A 25,254-nucleotide genomic window follows, 5' to 3' on the forward strand; every position below is an offset into this window, starting at 1 on the left:
GGTGAGTGGGACTCAGTGAGAGTTAGGATCCGGGGCAGCGAGCACAGGGGGTGATGGGTGAGCGGGATTCGGTGCGAGTTTTGGATCACCGCAAGTTTACGTAGGGTAGAATGTGGGAGACCGGCCAGGAGTGCGTTGCAATAGTCAAGTGTGGAGGTAACTAAGGCATGTACAAAGTGCAGTCAATAATCCCCATACACAGAGTGATCCACAAACCATCATCTGCTCCCGAAACAATCAGTTTGATTTTTCTTTTGGTAATTTCATCGGAATCTGAAATGAAAACCGGTTTTTGATTATAAAATGGGAAATGAATGTGAAAGGTTCACAATGATTATTATTTACTGATGAAGTTAGAAATAGGGAGATATTAGAATAATAAATCTAGATACCTCGAGCCTCAGAGTGACTGTCCTTTTCTAAAGAATCTGGAACAGAAGGAACAGAATTTCAGTTCACCAATCACAGGACAGTCTCCGTGTCCAGTTATAGAATCGATCCTCCTGTGCGGGAGGGGTTAATTCCCCCCTCACTCTCTCCTCACACACCGGCGTCTTCTCTAAAGCACCGTCAATAATCACAGGGCAACTCCCAGATTTAGATTTGGCCTCCCAGGTCGGGCAGTCAATGAGAGAATCTCGAGTTAGCAGGCAGGTACAGCAAGCAGTTAGGAATGTAGATGGTATGTTGGCCTTTATTGTAAGGGGTTGGTGTACAAGAGTAAGGAAGTCTTGGTATAATTATACAGGGCTTTGGTGGGTGCACACCTGGAGCACTGTGCACAGGTCAGGTCTCCTTATCTGCGGAAGGATACACTTGCCTTAGAGGGAGTGCAGCAAAGGTTGATTGGATCGATTCCTGGGAGGAGAGGGTTGTCCTATGAGGAGAGATTGAGTAGATTGGGCCCATACTCTCTGGAGTTTAGAAGAATGAGAGGTGACCTCATTGAAAGATACAAGCTTCTGAGAGGGCTTGACAAGGTGGATGCAGAGAGGATGTTTCCACTGATGGGGGAGACTAGAACTAGGGGGCATAATATTAGAATAAGGGGCCGCCCATTGAAAACTGAAATGAAAAGGAATTTCTTCTCTCAGAAGGTTGTGAATCTGTGGATCTGGGTCATTGAATAAATTGGGCAGAAATAGACAGTTTCGTAAACACTAAGGGAATGTAAGAGGTTATCGGGAGCGGGCGGGAAAGTGGAGTTGAGGTGGAAGATCAGCCATGATCTCATTGAATGGCGGAGCAGGCTCGGGGGCCGAATGGCCGACTCCTGCTCCTAATTCTGATGAAGTTGTGGAATGGAGAAAGAGCAGACAGACTGACACTGGCCCGGCACACTCCCCGTTCAATAAAACCCGCAATTGTCCACTCACTGGCATTGTGGTTGTTCCTGTTCCGTTTTCCAATTTCATCGGAATCTGAATGGAGAATAAGAAAGCGAGGTTTGTTGAGTGAGGATTGGACGTGAAATGGAAAGGTGAGTGAGCGGCCTGACCCATTGGGCTGTGGGTAAGGGGGTGTGAAGGGGCAGTGAGTGAGCCAGGGGCTCGGTGTTTCCCACACAGACCCCAGCCCAGTCTCCCGGGTCACCTGAGCGCTTTGGTGTGGTCCTCAGGACCCGACACATCGCCCCGAGACTCGGCCAATCCGGGACCTGGGCTCAGAACCTGGACTGGATCCAGAGTGAGCGAGTGGCTCTGCACTGGGAGTGGCTCGGGATCCAGTAGCAGGAAGCTGACGACTCCATTCATAGAAACAGAGAAACATAGAAAGCTGGTGCAGGAGTAGGCTATTCGGCCCTTCGAGCCTGCACCGCCATTGAATATGATCATGGCTGATCATGTAACTTCACTACCCCATTCCTGCTTTCTCTCCATACCCCTTGATCCCTTTAGCCGTAAGGGCCAGATCCAACTCCCTCTTGAATATGTCCAACGAACTGGCCTCAACAATTCTCTGTGGTAGAGAATTCCACAGGTTAACAACTCTCTAAGTGAAGAAGTTTCTCCTCATCTCAGTCCTAAATGGCCTACCCCTTATCCTTAGACTGTGTCCCCTGGTTCTGGACTTCCCCAACATCGGGAGCATTCTTCCTGCATCTAACCTGTCCTGTCCCATCAGAATTTTATACGTTTCTATGAGATCCCCTCTCATTCTGCTGAACTCCAGTAAATACAGGCCCAGTCCCTCCAGTCTCTCCTCATATGTCAGTTCTGCCATCCTGGGAATCAGTCTGGTGAACCTTCGCTGCACTCCCTCAATAGCAAGAACGTCCTTCCTCAGATTAGGAGACCAAAACTGAACACAATATTCCAGGTGAGGCCTCACCAAGGCCCTGTACAACTGCAGTAAGACCTCCCTGCTCCTATACTCAATTCCTCTCGCTATGAAGGCCAACATACCATTTCCCTTCTTCACTGCCTGCTGTACCAGCATGCCAACTTTCAATGACTGATGTACCATGACACCCAGGTCTCGTTTCACCTCCCCTTTTCCTAATCTGTCACCATTCAGATAATATTCTGCCTTCGTGTTTTTGCCACCAAAGTGGATAACCTCACATTTATCCACATTATACTGCATCTGCCATGTATTTGCCCACTCACCTAACCTGTCCAAGTCACCCTGCAGCCTCTGAGCATCCCCCTCACAGCTCACACCACCATCCAGCTTAGTGCCATCTGCAAACTTGGAGATATTACACTCAATTCCTTCCTCTAAATCATTGACATATATTGTAAATAGCTGGAGTCCCAGCACTGAGCCCTGCGGCACCCCACTAGTCACTGCCTGCCATTCTGAAAAGGACCCATTTATCCCGACTCTCTGCTTCCTGTCTGCCAACCAGTTCTCTATCCATGTCAATACGTTACCCCCGATACCATGGGCTTTAATTTTGACACCAATCTCTTGTGTGGGACCTTGTCAAAAGTCTTTTGAAAGTCCAAATATACCACATACACTGGTTCTCCCTTGTCCACTCTCCGAGTTACACCCTCAAAACATTCTAGAAGATTTGCCAAGCATGATTTCCCTTTGATAAATCCATGCTGACTTAGACCGATCCTGTCACTGCTTTCCAAATGAGGTGCTATTTCATCTTTAATAATTGATTCCAACATTTTCTCCACTACCGATGTCAGGCTAACCGGTCTATAATTCCCCGTTTTCTCTCTCCCTCCTTTCTTAAAAAGTGGTGTTATATTAGCTAACCTTCAGTCCATAGGAACTGATCCAGAGTTGATAGATTGTTGGAAAATGATCACCAATGCATCCACTATTTCTAGGGCCACTTCCTTAAGTACTCTGGGATGAAGACTATCAGGCCCCGGTGATTTATCGGCCTTCAATCCCATCAATTTCCCTAACACAATTTCGCTACTAATAAGGATTTCCTTCAGTTCCTCTCTCTCGCTAGACTCTCGGTTCCCTAGTATTTCAGGAATGTTCTTTGTGTCTTCCTTCGTGAAGACAGAACCAAAGTGTGGTCACGGCAATCTGTGGTCACACCCCGATAATCGGTGCTGGATTATTGTAATATCAGAGGCAATACCTGTCTCCACAGACCGGCTCTCCTTCTGGGCAGAATCTGGAACAGAAGGAACAGAATTTCAGTTCACCAATCACAGGACAGTCTCCGTGTCCAGTTATCAGAATGGGTTTAAAACTGTCGCTCCGTTTTAATGAGATTTCAATGTGTAACCGCGACGTGTGGGGGATAGATTGGGATCAATACCTTTAGTATCCGGCCCACTCTCATTCTCTGCAGAGTCTGAAACACAAGGAACACAGTTTCAGTTCCCAGACCACACGCTCAGTTACCCGAATGATTTACAAAGCTCCTGCTCCCAGTGCAAACACCGACACACTCAGCACTCATAACAACAGAAGAAATAGGAGCAGGAGTCGGCCATTCGGCCCCTCGAGCCTGCTCCGCCATTCAATCAGATCATGGCTGAACTTCGACCTTAACTCCACTTTCCCGCCCGATCCCCATATCCCTTGATTCAACAACAACAACAACTTATATTTATATAGCGCCTTTAATGTAGTGAAACGTCCCAAGGTGCTTCACAGGAGTATTATGAGATGCAAAATTTGACACCAGGCCGCATAAGTAGAAATTAGCGCAGCTGACCAAAAGCTTGGTCAAAGAGGTCGGTTTTAAGGAGCAGCCTGAAAGAGGAGAGAGAGGAAGAGAGGTTTAGGGAGGGAGTTCCAGAGCTTGGGGCCCAGGCAACAGAAGGCAAGGCCACTGATGGTGGAGCGATTATAATCAGGGATGGTCAGGAGGGTAGAATTAGAGGAGTGCAGATATCTCGGGGGTTGTGGGGCTGGAGGAGATTACAGAGATAGGGAGGGGGCGAGGGCCATGGAGGGATTTGAAAACAAAGATGAGAATTTTGAAATCGAGGCGTTGTTTAACCGAGAGCCAATGTAGGTCAGCGAGCACAGGGGGTGATGGGTGAGCAGGATTCGGTGCGAGTTAGGACACGGGGCAGCGAGCACAGGGGGTGATGGGTGAGCGGGATTCGGTGCGAGTTAGGACACGGGGCAGTGAGCACAGGGGGTGATGGGTGAGCAGGAGTCGGTGCGAGTTAGGACACTGGTCAGCGAGCACAGGGGGTGATAGGTGAGCGGGATTCGGTGCGAGTGAGGACACGGGTCAGTGAGCACAGGGGGTGATGGGTGAGTGGGACTTGCTGTGAGTTAGGACACGGGGCAGCGAGCACAGGGGGTGATGGGTGAGCGGGACTCGGTGCGAGTTAGGACACGGGGCAGCGAGCACAGGGGGTGATGGGTGAGTGGGACTTGCTGTGAGTTAGGACACGGGGCAGCGAGCACAGAGGGTGATGGGTGAGCGGGACTCGGTGCGAGTTAGGACACGGGTAGCCGAGTTTTGGATGACCTCCAGTTTACGTAAGGTAGAATGTAGCAGGCCGGCCAGTAGTGTGTTGGAATAGTCAAGGCCCGGGGGTAACCAAGACACGGACAAAGCGCAGTCAATAATCCCTCTACACAGAGTGATCCACAAACCATCATCTGCTCCCGATCCAATCACTTTGATTTTCCTTTTGGTAATTTCATCGGAATCTGAAATGGAAACCGGTTTTTGATTATAAAATGGGAAATGAATGTGAAAGGTTCACAATGATTATTATTTACTGATGAAGTTGGAAATAGGGAGATATTAGAATAATAAATCTAGATACCTCGAGCCTCAGAGTGACTGTCCTTTTCTAAAGAATCTGGAACAGAAGGAACAGAATTTCAGTTCACCAATCACAGGACAGTCTCCGTGTCCAGTTATCAGAATGGGTTTAAAACTGTCGCTCCGTTTTAATGAGATTTCAATGTGTAACCGCGACGTGTGGGGGAAAGATCGGGATCAATACCTTTAGTATCCGGCCCACTCTCATTCTCTGCAGAGTCTGAAACACAAGGAACACAGTTTCAGTTCCCAGACCACACGCTCAGTTACCCGAATGGTTTACAAAGCTCCTGCTCCCAGTGCAAACACCGACACACTCAGCACTCATAACAACAGAAGAAATAGGAGCAGGAGTCGGCCATTCGGCCCCTCGAGTCTGCTCCGCCATTCAATCAGATCATGGCTGAACTTCGACCTTAACTCCACTTTCCCGCCCGATCCCCATATCCCTTGATTCAACAACAACAACAACTTGTCTTTATATAGCGCCTTTAATGTAGTGAGACGTCCCAAGCATTATGAGATGCAAAATTTGACACTGAGCCGCATAAGGAGAAATTAGGGCAGGTGACCAAAATCTTGGACAAAGAGGTCGGTTTTAAGGAGCATCTTGAAGAGGAGAGAGAGGTAGAGAGATGGATAGATTCAGGGAGGGAGTTCCAGAGCTTGGGGCCCAGGCAACAGAAGGCAAGGCCACCGATGGTGGAGCGATTATAATCAGGGATGGTCAGGAGGGCAGAATTAGAGGAGTGCAGACATCTTGGGGGGTTGTGGGGCTGGAGGAGATTACAGAGATAGGGAGGGGCGAGGGTTATGGAGGGAATTGAAAACAAAGATGAGAATTTTGAAATCGAGGCGTTGCTTAACCGGGAGCCAATGTCGGTGAGTGAGCACAGGGGGTGATGGGTGAGCGGGACTTGGTGCGAGTTAGGACACGGGCCAGTGAGCACAGGGGGTGATGGGTGAGTGGGACTTGGTGCGAGTTAGGACACGGGGGCAGCGAGCACAGGGGGTGATGGGTGAGTGGGACTTGGTGCGAGTTAGGACACGGGGACAGCGAGCACAGGGGGTGATGGGTGAGCGGGACTTGGTGCGAGTTAGGACACGGGCCAGTGAGCACAGGGGGTGATGGGTGAGCGGGACTTGGTGCGAGTTAGGACACGGGCCAGTGAGCACAGGGGGTGATGGGTGAGTGGGACTTGGTGCGAGTTAGGACACGGGGGCAGCGAGCACAGGGGGTGATGGGTGAGCGGGACTTGGTGCGAGTTAGGACACGGGCCAGTAAGCACAGGGGGTGATGGGTGAGCGGGACTTGGTGCGAGTTAGGACACGGGCCAGTGAGCACAGGGGGTGATGGGTGAGCGGGACTTGCTGCGAGTTAGGACACGGGGCAGCGAGCACAGGGGGTGATGGGTGAGTGGGACTCGGTGCGAGTGAGGACCCGGGTAGCCGAGTTTTGGATGACCTCCAGTTTACGTAGGGTAGAATGTAGCAGGCCGGCCAGGAGAGTGTTGGAATAGTTAAGGCCCGGGGGTAACTAAGACACGGACAAAGCGCAGTCAATAATCCCCATACACAGAGTGATCCACAAACCATCATCTGCTCCCGAGACAATCACTTTGATTTTCCTTTTGGTAATTTCATCGGAATCTGAAACGAAAACCGGTTTTTGATTATAAAATGGGAAATGAATGTGAAAGGTTCACAATGATTATTATTTACTGATGAAGTTAGAAATAGGGAGATATTAGAATAATAAATCTAGATACCTCGAGCCTCAGAGTGACTGTTCTTTTCGAAAGAATCTGGAACAGAAGGAACAGAATTTCAGTTCACCAATCACAGGACAGTCTCCGTGTCCAGTTATCAGAATGGGTTTAAAACTGTCGCTCCGTTTTAATGAGATTTCAATGTGTAACCGCGACGTGTGGGGGAAAGATCGGGATCAATACCTTTAGTATCCGGCCCACTCTCATTCTCTGCAGAGTCTGAAACACAAGGAACACAGTTTCAGTTCCCAGACCACACGCTCAGTTACCCGAATGGTTTACAATGCTCCCGCTCCCAGTGCAAACACCGACACACTCAGCACTCATAACAACAGAAGAAATAGGAGCAGGAGTCGGCCATTCGGCCCCTCGAGTCTGCTCCGCCATTCAATCAGATCATGGCTGAACTTCGACCTTAACTCCACTTTCCCGCCCGATCCCCATATCCCTTGATTCAACATGAACAACAACTTGTATTTATATAGCGCCTTTAATGTAGTGAGACGTCCCAAGGTGCATCACAGGAGTATTATGAGATGCAAAATTTGACACCGAGCCGCATAAGTAGAAATTAGCGCAGGTGACCAAAAGCTTGGTCAAAGAGGTCGGTTTTAAGGAGCAGCCTGAAAGAGGAGAGAGAGGAAGAGAGGTTTAGGGAGGGAGTTCCAGAGCTTGGGGCCCAGGCAACAGAAGGCACGGCCACCGATGGTGGAGCGATTATAATCAGGGATGGTCAGGAGGGTAGAATTAGATGAGTGCAGATATCTCGGGGGGTTGTGGGGCTGGAGGAGATTACAGAGATAGGGAGGGGTGAGGGCCATGGAGGGATTTGAAAACAAAGATGAGAATTTTGAAATCGAGGCGTTGTTTAACCGAGAGCCAATGTAGGTCAGCGAGCACAGGGGGTGATGGGTGAGAGGGACTTGTGCGAGTTAGGACACGGGGCAGTGAGCACAGGGGGTGATGGGTGAGTGGGACTCGGTGCGAGTTAGGAGACGGGGCAGTGAGCACAGGGAGTGATGGGTGAGCGGGACTCGGTGCGAGTTAGGACACGGGTAGCCGAGTTTTGGATGACCTCCAGTTTACGTAGGGTCGAATGTGGGAGGCCGGCCAGCAGTGTGTTGCAATAGTCAAGGCCCGGGGGTAACTAAGACACGGACAAAGCGCAGTCAATAATCCCCATACACAGAGTGATCCACAAACCATCATCTGCTCCCGAAACAATCACTTTGATTTTCCTTTTGGTAATTTCATCGGAATCTGAAATGAAAACCGGTTTTTGATTATAAAATGGGAAATGAATGTGAAAGGTTCACAATGATTATTATTTACTGATGAAGTTAGAAATAGGGAGATATTAGAATAATAAATCTGATACCTCGAGCCTCAGAGTGACTGTCCTTTTCTAAAGAATCTGGAACAGAAGGAACAGAATTTCAGTTCACCAATCACAGGACAGTCTCCGTGTCCAGTTATCAGAATGGGTTTAAAACTGTCGCTCCGTTTTAATGAGATTTCAATGTGTAACCGCGACGTGTGGGGGAAAGATCGGGATCAATACCTTTAGTATCCGGCCCACTCTCATTCTCTGCAGAGTCTGAAACACAAGGAACACAGTTTCAGTTCCCAGACCACACGCTCAGTTACCCGAATGGTATTGAAAGATTACCCAGGATTACACGGGATATACGGCCCAGAAACAGGCCATTCGGCCCAACCAGTCCCTGCCGGCGTTTATGTTCCACTCGAGCCTCCTCCCGTCTTTCCTCATCTAACTCTATCAGCATAACCCTCTATTCCCTTCTCCCCCACTTCCTTGTCCAGCCTCCCCTTAAATACATCGATACTATTCGCCTCAACCCCTCCCTGTGGCAGCGAGATCCACATTCTCACCGCTCTCTGGGTAAAGAAGTTTCTCCTGAATTCCCCATTGGGTTTCTGGGTGACTATCTTATATTGATGGCCTCTAGTTATATCTTCCCCACAAGTGGGAACACTGAGCACTAAATGGCCGATCCCTTATCCTGAGGCTGTGACCCCCGGTACTAGACTTTCCAGCCCGGGGGAAACAGTCTCTCAGCATCTAACCTGTCAATCCCCCTCATAATCTTTTCTGGTTCAATGAGATTCTTCTAAACTCCAGACTGAATGGGCCTGGGTATTTGTATTGAAGGATTTGGAATAAACCATTCTGTTTCGGGGCCAGCTTGTTCTCTATTCTGGTCCTGAGGCCCATGCGTATGGACAGGGCCAATCAGCCACTCGAGCCCTGACCCCTGACCCCACATGCATTTGATATTATAAGAACATAAGAACGTAAGAAATAGGAGCAGGAGAAGGCCATATGCCCATCGAGCCTGCTCCGCCATTTAATATGATCATGGCTGATCCGATAATGGACTCAGGTTCACTTCCCTGACCGCACTGCATAACCCCTTATCCCCTTATCGTTTAAGAAACTGTCTATTTCTGTCTTAAATGTATTCAATGTCCCAGCTTCCACAGCTCTCTGAGGCAGTGAATTCCACAGATCCACAAACCTCTGAGGAAGAAATTTCTCCTCATCTCAGTTTTAAATGGGCGGCCCCTTATTCTAAGATTATGGCCTCTAGTTCTGGTAAATAGTTGGGGTCCCAGCACTGATCCCTGTGGCACCCCACTGGTTACTGTTTGCCAACTGAAGTATGTTTTCTGTTCGTTAGCCAATCCTCTATCCATGCTAATATATTACCCCCAACCCCGTGATCCTTTATCTTGTGCAGTCTCAATAAAGAGCTTGTTAACCCTCAGGGACCCAGCTCCCGTATATTGACGCAATCCCCATACACAGAGTGATCCACAAACCATCATCTGCTCCCGAAACAATCACTTTGATTTTCCTTTTGGTAATTTCATCGGAATCTGAAATGAAAACCGGTTTTTGATTATAAAATGGGAAATGAATGTGAAAGGTTCACAATGATTATTATTTACTGATGAAGTTAGAAATAGGGAGATATTAGAATAATAAATCTAGATACCTCGAGCCTCAGAGTGACTGTCCTTTTCGAAAGAATCTGGAAACAGAAGGAACAGAATTTCAGTTCACCAATCACAGGACAGTCTCCGTGTCCAGTTATCAGAATGGGTTTAAAACTGTCGCTCCGTTTTAATGAGATTTCAATGTGTAACCGCGACGTGTGGGGGAAAGATCGGGATCAATACCTTTAGTATCCGGCCCACTCTCATTCTCTGCAGAGTCTGAAACACAAGGTACACAGTTTCAGTTCCCAGACCACACGCTCAGTTACCCGAATGGTTTACAAAGCTCCTGCTCCCAGTGCAAACACCGACACACTCAGCACTCATAACAACAGAAGAAATAGGAGCAGGAGTCGGCCATTCGGCCCCTCGAGTCTGCTCCGCCATTCAATCAGATCCTGGCTGATCATCGACCTTAACTCCACTTTCCCGCCCGATCCCCATATCCCTTGATTCAACAACAACAACTTGTATTTATATAGCGCCTTTAATGTAGTGAGACGTCCCAAGGTGCATCACAGGAGTATTGTGAGATAAAATTTGACACTGAGCCGCATAAGTAGAAATTAGTGCAGGTGACCTGAAACTTGGTCAAAGAGTTCGGTTTTAAGGAGCATCTTGAAGGAGGAGAGAGAGGTAGAGAGGTGGAGAGGTTTAGGGAGGGAGTTCCAGAGCTTGAGGCCCAGGCAACAGAAGGCAAGGCCACTGATGGTGGAGCGATTATAATCAGGGACGCTCAAGAGGGTAGAATTAGATGAGTGCAGATACCTCGGGGGGTTGTGGGGCTGGAGGAGGTTACAGAGATAGGGAGGGGCGAGGGTCATGGAGGAATTTGAAAACAAAGATGAGAATTTTGAAATCGAAGCGTTGCTTAACCGGGAGCCAATGTAGGTCAGTGAGCACAGGGGGTGATGGGTGAGCGGGACTTGGTACGAGTTAGGACACGGGGTCAGCGAGCACAGGGGATGATGGGTGAGTGGGACTCGGTGTGAGTTAGGACACGGGGCAGCGAGCACAGAGGGTGATGGGTGAGCGGGACTCGGTGCGAGTTAGGACACGGGTAGCCGAGTTTTGGATGACCTCCAGTTTACGTAGGGTAGAATGTAGCAGGCCGGCCAGCAGTGTGTTGGAATAGTCAAGGCCCGGGGGTAACTAAGACACGGACAAAGCGCAGTCAATAATCCCTATACACAGAGTGATCCACAAACCATCATCTGCTCCCGATCCAATCACTTTGATTTTCCTTTTGGTAATTTCATCGGAATCTGAAATGGGAACCGGTTTTTGATTATAAAATGGGAAATGAAATTGAAAGGTTCACAATGAATATTATTTACTGATGAAGTTCGAAATAGGGAGATATTAGAATAATAAATCTAGATACCTCGAGCCTCAGAGTGACTGTCCTTTTCTAAAGAATCTAGAACAGAAGGAACAGAATTTCAGTTCACCAATCACAGGACAGTCTCCGTGTCCAGTTATCAGAATGGGTTTAAAACTGTCGCTCCGTTTTAATGAGATTTCAATGTGTAACCGCGACGTGTGGGGGAAAGATCGGGATCAATACCTTTAGTATCCGGCCCACTCTCATTCTCTGCAGAGTCTGAAACACAAGGAACACAGTTTCAGTTCCCAGACCACACGCTCAGTTACCCGAATGGTTTACAAAGCTCCCGCTCCCAGTGCAAACACCGACACACTCAGCACTCATAACAACAGAAGAAATAGGAGCTGGAGTCGGCCATTCGGCCCCTCGAGCCTGCTCCACCATTCAATCAGATCCTGGCTGATCATCGACCTTAACTCCACTTTCCCGCCCGATCCCCATATCCCTTGATTCAACAACAACAACAACAACAACTTGTATTTATAGAAACATAGAAACATAGAAACATAGAAACATAGAAAATAGGTGCAGGAGTTGGCCATTCGGCCCTTCTAGCCTGCACCGCCATTCAATGAGTTCATGGCTGAACATGCAACTTCAGTACCCCATTCCTGCTTTCTCACCATACCCCTTGATCCCCCGAGTAGTAAGGACTACATCTAACTTCTTTTTGAATATATTTAGTGAATTGGCCTCAACAACTTTCTGTGGTAGAGAATTCCACAGGTTCACCACTCTCTGGGTGAAGAAATTCCTCCTCATCTCGGTCCTAAATGGCTTACCCCTTATCCTTAGACTGTGTCCCCTGGTTCTGGACTTCCCCAACATTGGGAACATTCTTCCTGCATCTAAGCTGTCTAACCCCGTCAGAATTTTAAACGTTTCTATGAGGTCCCCTCTCATTCTTCTGAACTCCAGTGAATACAAGCCCAGTTGATCCAGTCTTTCTTGATAGGTCAGTCCCGCCATCCCGGGAATCAGTCTGGTGAACCTTCGCTGCACTCCCTCAATAGCAAGAATGTCCTTCCTCAGGTTAGGAGACCAAAACTGAACACAATACTCCAGGTGTGGCCTCACCAAGGCCCTGTACAACTGTAGCAACACCTCCCTGCCCCTGTACTCAAATCCCCTCGCTATGAAGGCCAACATGCCATTTGCTTTCTTAACCGCCTGCTGTACCTGCATGCCAACCTTCAATGACTGATGTACCATGACACCCAGGTCTCGTTGCACCTCCCCTTTTCCTAATCTGTCACCATTCAGATAATAGTCTGTCTTTCTGTTTTTACCACCAAAGTGGATAACCTCACATTTATCCACATTATACTTCATCTGCCATGCATTTGCCCACTCACCTAACCTATCCAAGTCACTCTGCAGCCTCATAGCATCCTCCTCGCAGCTCACACTGCCACCCAACTTAGTGTCATCCGCAAATTTGGAGATACTACATTTAATCCCCTCGTCTAAATCATTAATGTACAATGTAAACAGCTGGGGCCCCAGCACAGAACCTTGCGGTACCCCACTAGTCACTGCCTGCCATTCTGAAAAGTCCCCATTTACTCCTACTCTTTGCTTCCTGTCTGACAACCAGTTCTCAATCCATGTCAGCACACTACCCCCAATCCCATGTGCTTTAACTTTGCACATTAATCTCTTGTGTGGGACCTTGTCGAAAGCCTTCTGAAAGTCCAAATATAACACATCAACTGGTTCTCCCTTGTCCACTCTACTGGAAACATCCTCAAAAAATTCCAGAAGATTTGTCAAGCATGATTTCCCTTTCACAAATCCATGCTGACTTGGACCTATCATATCACCTCTTTCCAAATGCACTGCTATGACATCCTTAATAATTGATTCCATCATTTTACCCACTACTGAGGTCAGGCTGACCGGTCTATAATTCCCTGTTTTCTCTCTCCCTCCTTTTTTAAAAAGTGTGATTATATTGACTACCCTCCACTCCATAGGAACTGATCCAGAGTCAATGGAATGTTGGAAAATGACTGTCAATGCATCCACTATTTCCAAGGCCACCTCCTTAAGTACTCTTGGATGCAGTCCATCAGGCCCTGGGTAATTTATCGGCCTTCAATCCCATCAATTTCCCAACACAATTTCCCGACTAATAAGGATTTCCCTCAATTCCTCCTCCTTACTAGACCCTCCAACCCCTATATAGCGCCTTTAATGTTGTGAGACGTCCCAAGGTGCATCACAGGAGTATTATGAGATAAAATTTGACACTGAGCCATAGAAGTAGAAATTAGCGCAGGTGACCACAATCTTGGTCAAAGAGTTCGGTGTTAAGGAGCATCTTGAAGGAGGAGAGAGAGTTAGAGAGGTGGAGAGGTTTAGGGAAGGAGGTCCAGAGCTTGGGGACCAGGCAACACAAGGCACGGCCACCGATGGTGGAGCGATTATTATCAGGGATGCTCAAGAGGGCAGATTTAGAGGAGCGCAGATATCTCGGGGGGTTGTGGGGCTGGAGGAGGTTACAGAGATAGGGAGGGGCGAGGGTCATGGAGGAATTTGAAAACAAAGATGAGAATTTTGAAATCGAAGCGTTGCTTAACTGGGAGCCAATGTAGGTCAGTGAGCTCAGGGGGTGATGGATAAGCGGGACTTGGTGCGAGTTAGGACACGGGGCAGCGAGCACAGGGGGTGATGGGTGAGCGGGACTTGGTGCGAGTTAGGACACGGGGCAGCGAGCACAGGGGGTGATGGGTGAGCGGGACTTGGTGCGAGTTCGGACACGGGGCAGTGAGCACAGGGGGTGATGGGTGAGCGGGACTCGGTGTGAGTTAGGACACGGGTAGCCGAGATTTGGATGACCTCCAGTTTACGTCGGGTAGAATGTGGGAGGCCGGCCAGCAGTGTGTTGGAATAGTCAAGTGGAGAGGTAACTAAGACACGGACAAAGTGCAGTCAATAATCCCCATACACAGAGTGATCCACAAACCATCATCTGCTCCCGATCCAATCACTTTGATTTTCCTTTTGGTAATTTCATCGGAATCTGAAATGAAAACCGTTTTTTGATTATAAAATGGGAAATGAATGTGAAAGGTTCACAATGATTATTATTTCCTGATGAAGTTAGAAATAGGGAGATATTAGAATAATAAATCTAGATACCTCGAGTCTCAGAGTGACTGTCCTTTTCTAAAGAATCTGGAACAGAAGGAACAGAATTTCAGTTCACCAATCACAGGACAGTCTCCGTGTCCAGTTATCAGAATGGGTTTAAAACTGTCGCTCTGTTTTAATGAGATTTCAATGTGTAACCGCGACGTGTGGGGGAAAGATCGGGATCAATACCTTTAGTATCCGGCCCACTCTCATTCTCTGCAGAGTCTGAAACACAAGGAACACAGTTTCAGTTCCCAGACCACACGCTCAGTTACCCGAATGGTTTACAAAGCTCCTGCTCCCAGTGCAAACACCGACACACTCAGCACTCATAACAACAGAAGAAATAGGAGCAGGAGTCGGCCATTCGGCCCCTCGAGTCTGCTCCGCCATTCAATCAGATCATGGCTGTACTTTGACCTTAACTCCACTTTCCCGCCCGATCCCCATATCCCTTGATTCAACAACAACAACAACTTGTATTTATATAGCGTCTTTAATGTAGTGAAATGTTGCAAGGTGCATCACAGGAGTGTTATGAGATAAAATTTGACACCGAGCCGCACAAGGAGAAATTAGTGCAGGTGACCAAAAGCTTGGTCAAAGAGGTAGGTTTTAAGGAGCATCTTGAAGGAGGAAAGAGAGGTAGAGAGGTCGAGAGGTGGAGAGGTTTAGGGAGGGAGTTCCAGAGCTTGGGACCCAGGCAACAGAAGGAACGGCCACCGATAGTTGAGCGATTATAATCAGGGATGGTCAATAGGGAAGAATTAGAGGAGCGGAGGTATCTCGGGAGGTTTTGAGGCTGGAGTAGATTACAGAAATAGGGAGGAGTGTGGGCCATGGAGGGGTTTGAAAACAAGGATGAAGAATTTTGTAATCGAGGCTTTGCTCAACCGGGAGCCAATATCAGTCAGCGAGCACAGGGGCTGATGGGTGAGTGGGACTGGGTGCGAGTAAGGACACGGGGCAGCGAGCACAGTGAGGTGATGGGTGAGCGGGACTGGGTGCGAGTTAGGACACGGGGCAGCGAGCACAGGGGGTGATGGGTGAGTGGAACTTGGTGCGAGTTAGGACACGGGGCAGTGAGCACAGGGGGTGATGGGTGAGCGGGACTGGGTGCGAGTTAGGACACGGGGCAGTGAGCACAGGGGGTGATGGGTGAGCGGGACTGGGTGCGAGTTAGGACACGGGGCAGTGAGCACAGGGGGTGATGGGTGAGCGGGACTTGGTTCGAGTTAGCATCCGGGGCAGCGAGCACAGCGGGTGATGGGTGAGCGGGACTTGGTGCGCGATTTGGATCATCGCAAGTTTACGTAGGGTAGAATGTGGGAGGCCGGCCAGGAGTGTGTTGCAATAGTCAAGTGTAGAGGTAACTAAGGCATGGACAAAGCGCAGTCAATAATCCCCATACACAAAGTGATCCACAAACCATCATCTGCTCCTGAAACAATCACTTTGATTTTCCTTTTGGTAATTTCATCGGAATCTGAAATGAAAACCGGTTTTTGATTATAAAATGGGAAATGAATGTGAAAGGTTCACAATGATTATTATTTGCTGATGAAGTTAGAAATAGGGAGATATTAGAATAATAAATCTAGATACCTCGAGCCTCAGAGTGACTGTCCTTTTCTAAAGAATCTGGAACAGAAGGAACAGAATTTCAGTTCACCAATCACAGGACAGTCTCCGTGTCCAGTTGTAGAATCGATCCTCCTGTGCGGGAGGGGTTAATTCCCCCCTCACTCTCTCCTCACACACCGGCGTCTTCTCTAAAGCACCGTCAATAATCACAGGGCAACTCCCAGATTTAGATTTGGCCTCCCAGGTCGGGCAGTCAATGAGAGAATCTCGAGTTAGCAGGCAGGTACAGCAAGCAGTTAGGAATGTAGTTGGTATGTTGGCCTTTATTGTAAGGGGTTGGTGTACAAGAGTAAGGAAGTCTTGGTATAATTATACAGGGCTTTGGTGGGTGCACACCTGGAGTACTGTGCACAGGTCAGGTCTCATTATCTGCGGAAGGATACACTTGCCTTAGAGGGAGTGCAGCAAAGGTTGATTGGATCGATTCCTGGGAGGAGAGGGTTGTCCTATGAGGAGAGATTGAGTAGATTGGGCCCGTCTCTAATAGAAGAATGAGAGATAATCTAATTGAAAGATAGAAGATTTTGAGGGGGCTTGACAAGGTGGATGCAGAGAGGATGTTTCCACTGATGGGGGAGACTAGAACTAGGGGGCATAATCTTAGAATAAGGGGCCGCCCATTTAAAACTGAGATGAGGAGAAATTTCTTCTCTCAGAAGGTTGTGAATCTGTGGATCTGGGTCATTGAATAAATTGGGCAGAAATAGACATTTTGTTAAACACTAAGGGAATGTAAGAGGTTATCGGGAGCGGGCGGGAAAGTGGAGTTGAGGTGGAAGATCAGCCATGATCTCATTGAATGGCGGAGCAGGCTCGGGGGCCGAATGGCCGACTCCTGCTCCTAATTCTGATGAAGTTGTGGAATGGAGAAAGAGCAGACAGACTGACACTGGCCCGGCACAGTCCCCGTTCAATAAAACCCGCAATTGTCCACTCACTGGCATTGTGGTTGTTCCTGTTCCGTTTTCCAATTTCATCCGAATCTGAATGAAGAATAAGAAAGCGAGGTTTGTTGAGCGAGGATTGGACGTGAAATGGAAAGGTGAGTGAGCGGCCTGACCCATTGGGCTGTGGGTAAGGGGGTGTGAAGGGGCAGTGAGTGAGCCAGGGGCTCGGTGTTTCCCACACAGACCCCAGCCCAGTCTCCCAGGTCACCTGAGCGCTTTGGTGTGGTCCTCAGGACCCGACCCATCGCCCCGAGACTCGGCCAATCCGGGACCTGGGCTCAGAACCTGGACTGGATCCAGAGTGAGCGAGTGGCTCTGCACTGGGAGTGGCTCGGGATCCAGTAGCAGGAAGCTGCCGACTCCATGACTCCATTCATAGAAACAGAGAAACATAGAAAGCTGGTGCAGGAGTAGGCCATTCGGCCCTTCGAGCCTGCACCGCCATTGAATATGATCATGGCTGATCATGTAACTTCAGTACCCCATTCCTGCTTTCTCTCCATACCCCTTGATCCCTTTAGCCGTAAGGGCCAGATCCAACTCCCTCTTGAATATATCCAACGAACTGGCCTCAACAACTCTCTGCGGTAGAGAATTCCACAGGTTAACAACTCTCTGAGTGAAAAAGTTTCTCCTCATCTCGGTCCTAAATGGCTTACCCATTATCTTTAGACTGTGAACCCTGGTTCTGGACTTCCCCAACATTGGGAACATTCTTCCTGCATCTAATCTGTCCAGTCCCGTCAGAATTTTATACGTTTCTCTGAGATCCCCTCTCATTTTTCTAAACTCCAGTGAATACAGGCCCAGTCTCTTCTTATATGTCAGTCCTGCCATCCTGGGAATCATTCTGGTGAACGTTCGCTGCACTCCCTCAATAGCAAGAACGTCCTTCTTCAGATTAGCAGAACAAAACTGAACACAATATTCCAAGTGAAGCCTCACCAAGGCCCTGTACAACTGCAGTAAGACCTCCCTGCTCCTATACTCAAATCCCCTAGCTATGAAGGCCAACATACCATTTGCCTTCTTCACCGCCTGCTGTACCTGCATGTCAACTTTCAGTGACTGATGTACCATGACACCCAGGTCTCGTTGCATCTCCCCTTTTCCTAATCTGCCGCCTTTCAGATAATGTTCTGCCTTCGTGTTTTTGCCACCAGAGTGGATAATCTCACATTTATCCACATTATATTGCATCTGCCATGCATTTGCCCACTCACCTAACCTGTTCAAGTCATTCTGCAGCCTCTTAGCATCCTCCTCACAGCTCACACCACCACCCAGCTTAGTGTCATCTGCAAACTTGGAGATATTACATTCAATTCCTTCATCTAAATCATTGATGTATATTGTAAAGAGCTGGAGTCCCAGCACTGAGCCCTGCGGCACCTCACCAGTCACTGCCTGCCATTCTGAAAAGGACCCATTTATCCCGACTCTCTGCTTCCAGTCTGCCAACTAATTATCTGTCCACGTCAATACATTACCCCCAATACCATGGGCTTTAATTTTGCACACCAATCTCTTGAGTGGGACCTTGTCAAAAGTCTTTTGAAAGTCAAAATACACCATATCCACTGGTTCTCCCTTGTCCACTCTGCTAGTTACATCCTCAAAAAATTCCAGAAGATTTGTCAAGCATGATTTCCCTTTCATAAATCCATGCTGACTTGGACTGATCCTGTCACTGCTTTCCAAATGTGCTGCTATTTCATCTTTAATAATTGATTCCAACATTTTCTCCACTACTGATGTCAGGCTAACCGGTCTATAATTACCCATTTTCTCTCTCCCTCCTTTCTTAAAAAGTGGTTGTTGCATTAGCTACTCTCCAGTCTATAGGAACTGATTCAGAGTTGATAGATTGTTGGAAAATGATCACCAATGCATCAACTATTCTAGAGCCACTTCGTTAAGTACTCTGGGATGAAGACTATCAGGCCTCGGGGATTTATCGGCCTTCAATCCCATCAATTTCCCGAACACAATTTCACTACTAATAAGGATTTCCTTCAGTTCCTCTCTCTCGCTCGACCCTTGGTTCCCTAATATTTCAGGAATGTTCTTTGTGTCTTCCATCGTGAAGACAGAACCAAAGTGTGGTCACGGCAATCTGTGGTCACACCCCGACAATCGGTGCTGGATTATTGTAATATCAGAGGCAATACCTGTCTCCACAGACCGGCTCTCCTTCTGGGCAGAATCTGGAACAGAAGGAACAGAATTTCAGTTCACCAATCACAGGACAGTCTCCGTGTCCAGTTATCAGAATGGGTTTAAAACTGTCGCTCCGTTTTAATGAGATTTCAATGTGTAACCGCGACGTGTGGGGGAAAGATCGGGATCAATACCTTTAGTATCCGGCCCACTCTCATTCTCTGCAGAGTCTGAAACACAAGGAACACAGTTTCAGTTCCCAGACCACACGCTCAGTTACCCGAATGGTCTACAAAGCTCCTGCTCCCAGTGCAAACACCGACACACTCAGCACTTGGGCTGGAGACATCTCCAGAGATATGTTTACATGAAATTACATAGAAATCATCGCCAGAACAGGCCTTTCCTTGAAATATTGAAACATAGAAAAGAGGTGCAGGAGCAGGCCATTCGGCCATTTGAGCCTGCACCACCATTCATTATGATCATGGCTGACCATGCAACTTCAGTACCCCATTCCTGCTTTCTCTCCATACCCCTTGATCCCTTTAGCCGTAAGGGCGACATCTAACTCCCTTTTGAATATATCTAACGAACTGGCCTCAACAACTCTCTGCGGTAGAGAATTCCACAGGTTCACAACTCTCTGGGTGAAGAAGTTTCTCCTCATCTCGGTCCTAAATGGCTTACCCCTTATCCTTCGACTGTGACCCCTGGTTCTGGAATTCCCCAACATCGGGAACATTCTTCCTGCATCTAAACTGTCCAATCCCGTCAGAATTTTACATGTTTCTATGAGGTCCCCTCTCATTCTTCTAAATTCCAGTGAATATAAGCCTGGTCGATCTAGTCTTTCTTCATATGTCAGTCCTGTCATCCCGGGTATGGAGAGAAAGCAGGAAAGGGCTACTGAGGTGAATGATCAGCCATGATCTTATTGAATGGTGGTGCAGGCTCGAAGGGCTGAATGGCCTACTCCTGCACCTTTTTTCTATGTTTCTATGTTTCTCTCAGTCTGGTGAACCTGCGCTGCACTCCCTCAATAGCAACAATGTCCTTCCTCAGATTAGGAGACCAAAACGGAACACAATATTCAAGGTGTGGCCTCACCAAGGCCCTGTACAACTGCAGTAAGACCTCCCTGCTCCTATACTCAAATCCTCTCGCTATGAAGGCCAACATGCTATTTGTCTTCATCACCACCTGCTGTACCTGCATGCCAACTTTCAATGACTGATGTACCATGACACCCAGGTCTTGTTGCACCTCCCCTTTTCCTAATTTGTCATCATTCAGATAATATTCTGCCTTCGTGTTTTTGCCACCAAAGTGGATAACCTCACATTTATCCACATTATACTGCATATGCCATGCATTTGCCCACTCACCTAACCTATCCAAGTCACCCTGCAGCCTCTTAGCATCCTCCTCGCAGCTCACACTGCCACCCAGCTTAGTGTCATCTGCAAACTTTGAGATATTACGTTTAATTCCTTCGTCCAAATCATTAATGTATATTGTAAATAGCTGGGGTCCCAGCACTGAATCCTGCGGTAACCCACTAGTCACTGCTTGCCATTCTGAAAAGGATCAGTTTATCCCGACTCTTTGCTTCCTGTCTGCCGACCAGTTCTCTATCCACGTCAATACATTACCCCCAATACCATGTGCTTTAATTTTGAACACTAATCTCTTGTGTGGGACCTTGTCAAAAGTCTTTTGAAAGTCCAAATACACCACATCCACTGATTCCCCCTTGTCCACTCGACTAGTTACATCCTCAAAAAATTCTGGAAGATTTGTCAAGCATGATTTCCCTTTCATAAATCCATGCTGACTTGGACCGATCCTGTCACTGCTTTCCAAATGTGCTGCTATTACATCTTTAATAATTGATTCCAATATCTTCCCCACTACCAATGTCAGGCTAACCGGTCTATAATTCCCTGTTTTCTCTCTCCCTCCTTTTTAAAAAAATGGGGTTACATTAGCTACCCTCCAATCTATCGGAACTGACCCAGAGTCTATAGAATGTTAGAAAATGATCACCAATGCATCTACTATTTCGAGGGCCACTTCCTTTAGTACTCTGGGATGCAGACTATCAGGCCCTGGGGATTTATCAGCCTTCAATCCCATCAATTTCCCGAACACAATTTCCTGATTAATAAGGATTTCCTTCAATTCCTCATTCTCGCTAGACCCTCGGTCCCCTATTATTTCCGGAAGGTTATTTGTGTCTTCCTTCGTGAAAACAGAACCAAAGTATTTGTTCAATTGGTCTGCCATTTCTTTGTTCCCCATTATAAATTCGGCCCACCTGGTCCGTGCTGATATTTCTGCTCCATACTGGCCTCCTCCCACCGGATCTCTGCCAACCCCATCAATACATCCTTCGATTCCTTTCTCCCTCATGTGTTTATCCAGCTTCCCCTTAAAGGAATCTCTGCTATTCGCCTGAGCCACTCCCTGTGGTGGGGAGTTCACAGTGAGCTCTAACCAAGTTTCTATATAAGTTGACCATAACTTCTCTCGCTTTCAATCCATTCGCTCCAGAATTGAGCCCCAGTGATTTGTATTTTTGTGGCTTTATTAACCTGTGTTTCCATTTGTGTTGAGCTGTGAATCTGTTCCCAGGTCTCTCTGTTACTCCTCATTTACACTCGTATTTTCCCAGGATTATGTGGCCTCCTCATTCTTACAGATTGCTCCCGCTCACACTGATCCACACTGACATTTGTTTGTGATTTACACACCCAGGTTTGTGAATGTTTTAATATGTTCTCTCGCAGTCCACCTCAGTATTGAGCAGATCCCACAATTTGGTGTCATCCACAAATTTGGAAATAGTACTTCTGATTCCCGAGTCCAAATTGTTCATGTAGATGGTGAACGTGAGGGTCCCAGCACTGATCCCTTTGGGACACCACGGCCCACCCTCTGCCCGTCTGAGTAACCTTTAACCCCCACTCTCTGCTGTTTTTAGCAAGTCTGCTGTCCATTCTGCAACTTGTCCCTGACCCCTGACCCCACATGTATTTGATATTATCTCAATAAAGAGCTTGTTAACCCTCAGGGACCCAGCTCCCGTATATTGGTGCAGTCAATAATCCCCATACACAGAGTGATCCACAAACCATCATCTGCTCCCGAAACAATCACTTTGATTTTCCTTTTGGTAATTTCATCGGAATCTGAAATGAAAACCGGTTTTTGATTATAAAATGGGAAATGAATGTGAAAGATTCACAATGATTATTATTTACTGATGAAGTTAGAAATAGGGAGATATTAGAATAATAAATCTAGATACCTCGAGCCTCAGAGTGACTGTCCTTTTCGAAAGAATCTGGAAACAGAAGGAACAGAATTTCAGTTCACCAATCACAGGACAGTCTCCGTGTCCAGTTATCAGAATGGGTTTAAAACTGTTGCTCCGTTTTAATGAGATTTCAATGTGTAACCGCGACGTGTGGGGGAAAGATCGGGATCAATACCTTTAGTATCCGGCCCACTCTCATTCTCTGCAGAGTCTGAAACACAAGGAACACAGTTTCAGTTCCCAGACCACACGCTCAGTTCCCCGAATGGTTTTGAAAGATTACCCAGGATTACACAGGATATACGGCCCAGAAACAGGCCATTCGGCCCAACCAGTCCATGCCGGCGTTTATGTTCCACTCGAGCCTCCTCCCGTCTTTCCTCATCTAAATCTATCAGCATAACCCTCTATTCCCTTCTCCCCCATATCCTTGTCCAGCCTCCCCTTAAATACATCGATACTATTCGCCTCAACCCCTCCCTGTGGCAGCGAGTTCCACATTCTCACCGCTCTCTGGGTAAAGAAGTTTCTCCTGAATTCCCCATTGGGTTTCTTGGTGACTATCTTATATTTATGGCCTCTAGTTATGTTCTTCCCCACAAGTGAAAATACTGAGCCCTCAATGTGGAAGCAAGTCATCCTTTTCGAGGGACCACCTATGATGATGACATTGCGGTGGGACTGGAGTCACATATAGGCCAGACCGGGTAAGGGCGGCAGATTTCCTTGCGTAACGGCAATCAGTGAGCTCTCGGACATTAGCTAAAGGGGAAGATGCTGAATTGTCCACGGGGAAAGTTCAGGGTCCTGCTGAATGGGATGGACCCAGATTCCCTCCCAGAGTTATCTGAGCCCCACTCAGTTCTGGAGGGGGGGCGGATAACCAGTCCCAATCCCTTCTCCTGATTGGCAGCCACCCTTCAGGAGGTTAATGCGAGGAGGTCGGGGCAGGACAGTATTGGGGAGCACCCTCTCCCCTTCAGATAATCGGCCCCACTCTCAACCTATCAGTAAAGCCGATAGTGGACGGGACCCATTGCCCAGGGTTCACCGTTATGGAGACGACCTCTGACTCTAACTCAGTCTCTCCCAGGACCTGAAACCTGTGGAACCCTCCCCTCCCTCCTATAATCCTCAGCCTTTTAAAAGTTAAGCATGTTGTCACCTGACCTGCTCGGACCACCTGATCATTAGTCCGTGCTGCCCCCAGCATCTGAAGCCCCTTCACCGATGTCACTCAGTGTAACCACTGCTCACACAGCAGGGCTGATACCCCGATACCCCAGCAATCACATTAACCATTTAGACTTTGGAATCATAAACACAATTTCTAAATTTGTGGATGGCACCAAATTGGTGGGGGTGTGGTCAATACTTATTATATACATTAGGGGGACATTAATATACTTGCAGAATGGGGATATAATTGGGAAATAATGATCAACATTGTTAAATGTGAGGTATGACATTTTGGTAGGGAGAATAGTGAGGTCACTGATTGCTTGGCAGGGGTGAGTCTGGGAGGGGTAGAGGAACAAATCGAGTACAAATACACAAATCACTAAACGGTGTGACACCATAAAAAAGCAAACCAAGAACTAGGGTTTATTTCTAGAGGTGTAGAATTGACAAGTAGGGAAGTTATACGAAAACTGCTTCGAACCTTGGTTAGACCACGCTTGGAGCACTGTGTACAGTTCTGGTCGCCATATTATAAGAATGATATAGAGGCACTGGAGAGGGTGCAGAGAAGATTTACAAGGATAATACCAGAAATGCGAGGGTGTACGTATCAGGAAAGGATGAACAGGCTGGGTCTCTTTTCTCTTGAAAATAGAAGGCTGAGGGGTGACCTAATAGAGGTCTTTAAAATGATGAAAGGTTTTGATAGAGTGGATGCAGAGAGAATGTTCCCACTTGTGGGGAAGATATAACTAGAGGCCATCAACATAAGATAGTCACCCAGAAATCCAATGGGGAATTCAGGGGAAACTTCTTTACCCAGAGAGCGGTGAGAATGTGGAACTCGCTGCCACAGGGAGGGGTTGAGGCGAATAGTATCGATGTATTTAAGGGGAGGATAGACAAAGATATGAGGGAGAAGGGAACAGAGGGTTATGCTGATAGATTTAGATGAGGAAGGAGGCTCGAGTGGAGCATAAACGCCGACGTGGACTGGTTGGGCCGAATGGCCTGTTTCTGGGCCGTATATCCCGTGTAATCCTGGGTATGGAGCATTGGACAAAAGCTGCAGTACTGAGGGGGTGCAATAATGTCCTGGACAAGGAGGTGCAACACCCCGGACCCTGGGGAACCAGCTCCTAGTGTCAGGCAGGACCTTGGGGACAGTAGGGGGACACGCTGGAAAGTGAAGAGGAAAGTAGATATACTGACCTTTACCACGACTCTCATCAGAGCGGCTTGAAAGGCCTGCAATAAATAGAAAGACAGTGAGGTTAAAGCAATGCCTCTGGAAAGATTCATACTTATAGAAGGTCTTACAATCTGTTTTTATGTTTCTTGCTAGTTTACTCTCATATTCTATTTTCTCCCTTTTCATCAATTTTTTGGTCATCCTTTGCTTGTTTCTAAATCTCTCCCAATCCTCCGACTTACTGCTGTTGTTCACAACATTATGAGCCTTTTCTTTT

General features: G+C 47.6%; 2 long non-coding RNA genes across 2 annotated transcripts; both read right to left on the reverse strand.

The window, feature by feature from the left end:
* Positions 1-392: 392 nt before the first annotated feature.
* On the reverse strand, positions 393-3,815 carry LOC139230557 (uncharacterized). The gene is made up of 4 exons (XR_011587952.1): positions 3,740-3,815; positions 3,557-3,592; positions 1,377-1,421; positions 393-428 (listed from the first exon to the last, which is right to left on the reverse strand). It is a non-coding gene; the product is annotated as an uncharacterized lncRNA (long non-coding RNA).
* Positions 3,816-16,142: 12,327 nt separating this feature from the next.
* LOC139230558 (uncharacterized) lies at positions 16,143-19,556 on the reverse strand. Its single transcript, XR_011587953.1, has 4 exons — positions 19,476-19,556; positions 19,293-19,328; positions 17,113-17,157; positions 16,143-16,171 (listed from the first exon to the last, which is right to left on the reverse strand). It is a non-coding gene; the product is annotated as an uncharacterized lncRNA (long non-coding RNA).
* Between the last annotated feature and the right edge of the window lie 5,698 nt (positions 19,557-25,254).

This window comes from Pristiophorus japonicus, chromosome 19 (assembly GCF_044704955.1).
Source record: "Pristiophorus japonicus isolate sPriJap1 chromosome 19, sPriJap1.hap1, whole genome shotgun sequence".
NCBI classification, from domain to species: Eukaryota; Metazoa; Chordata; class Chondrichthyes; family Pristiophoridae; genus Pristiophorus; species Pristiophorus japonicus.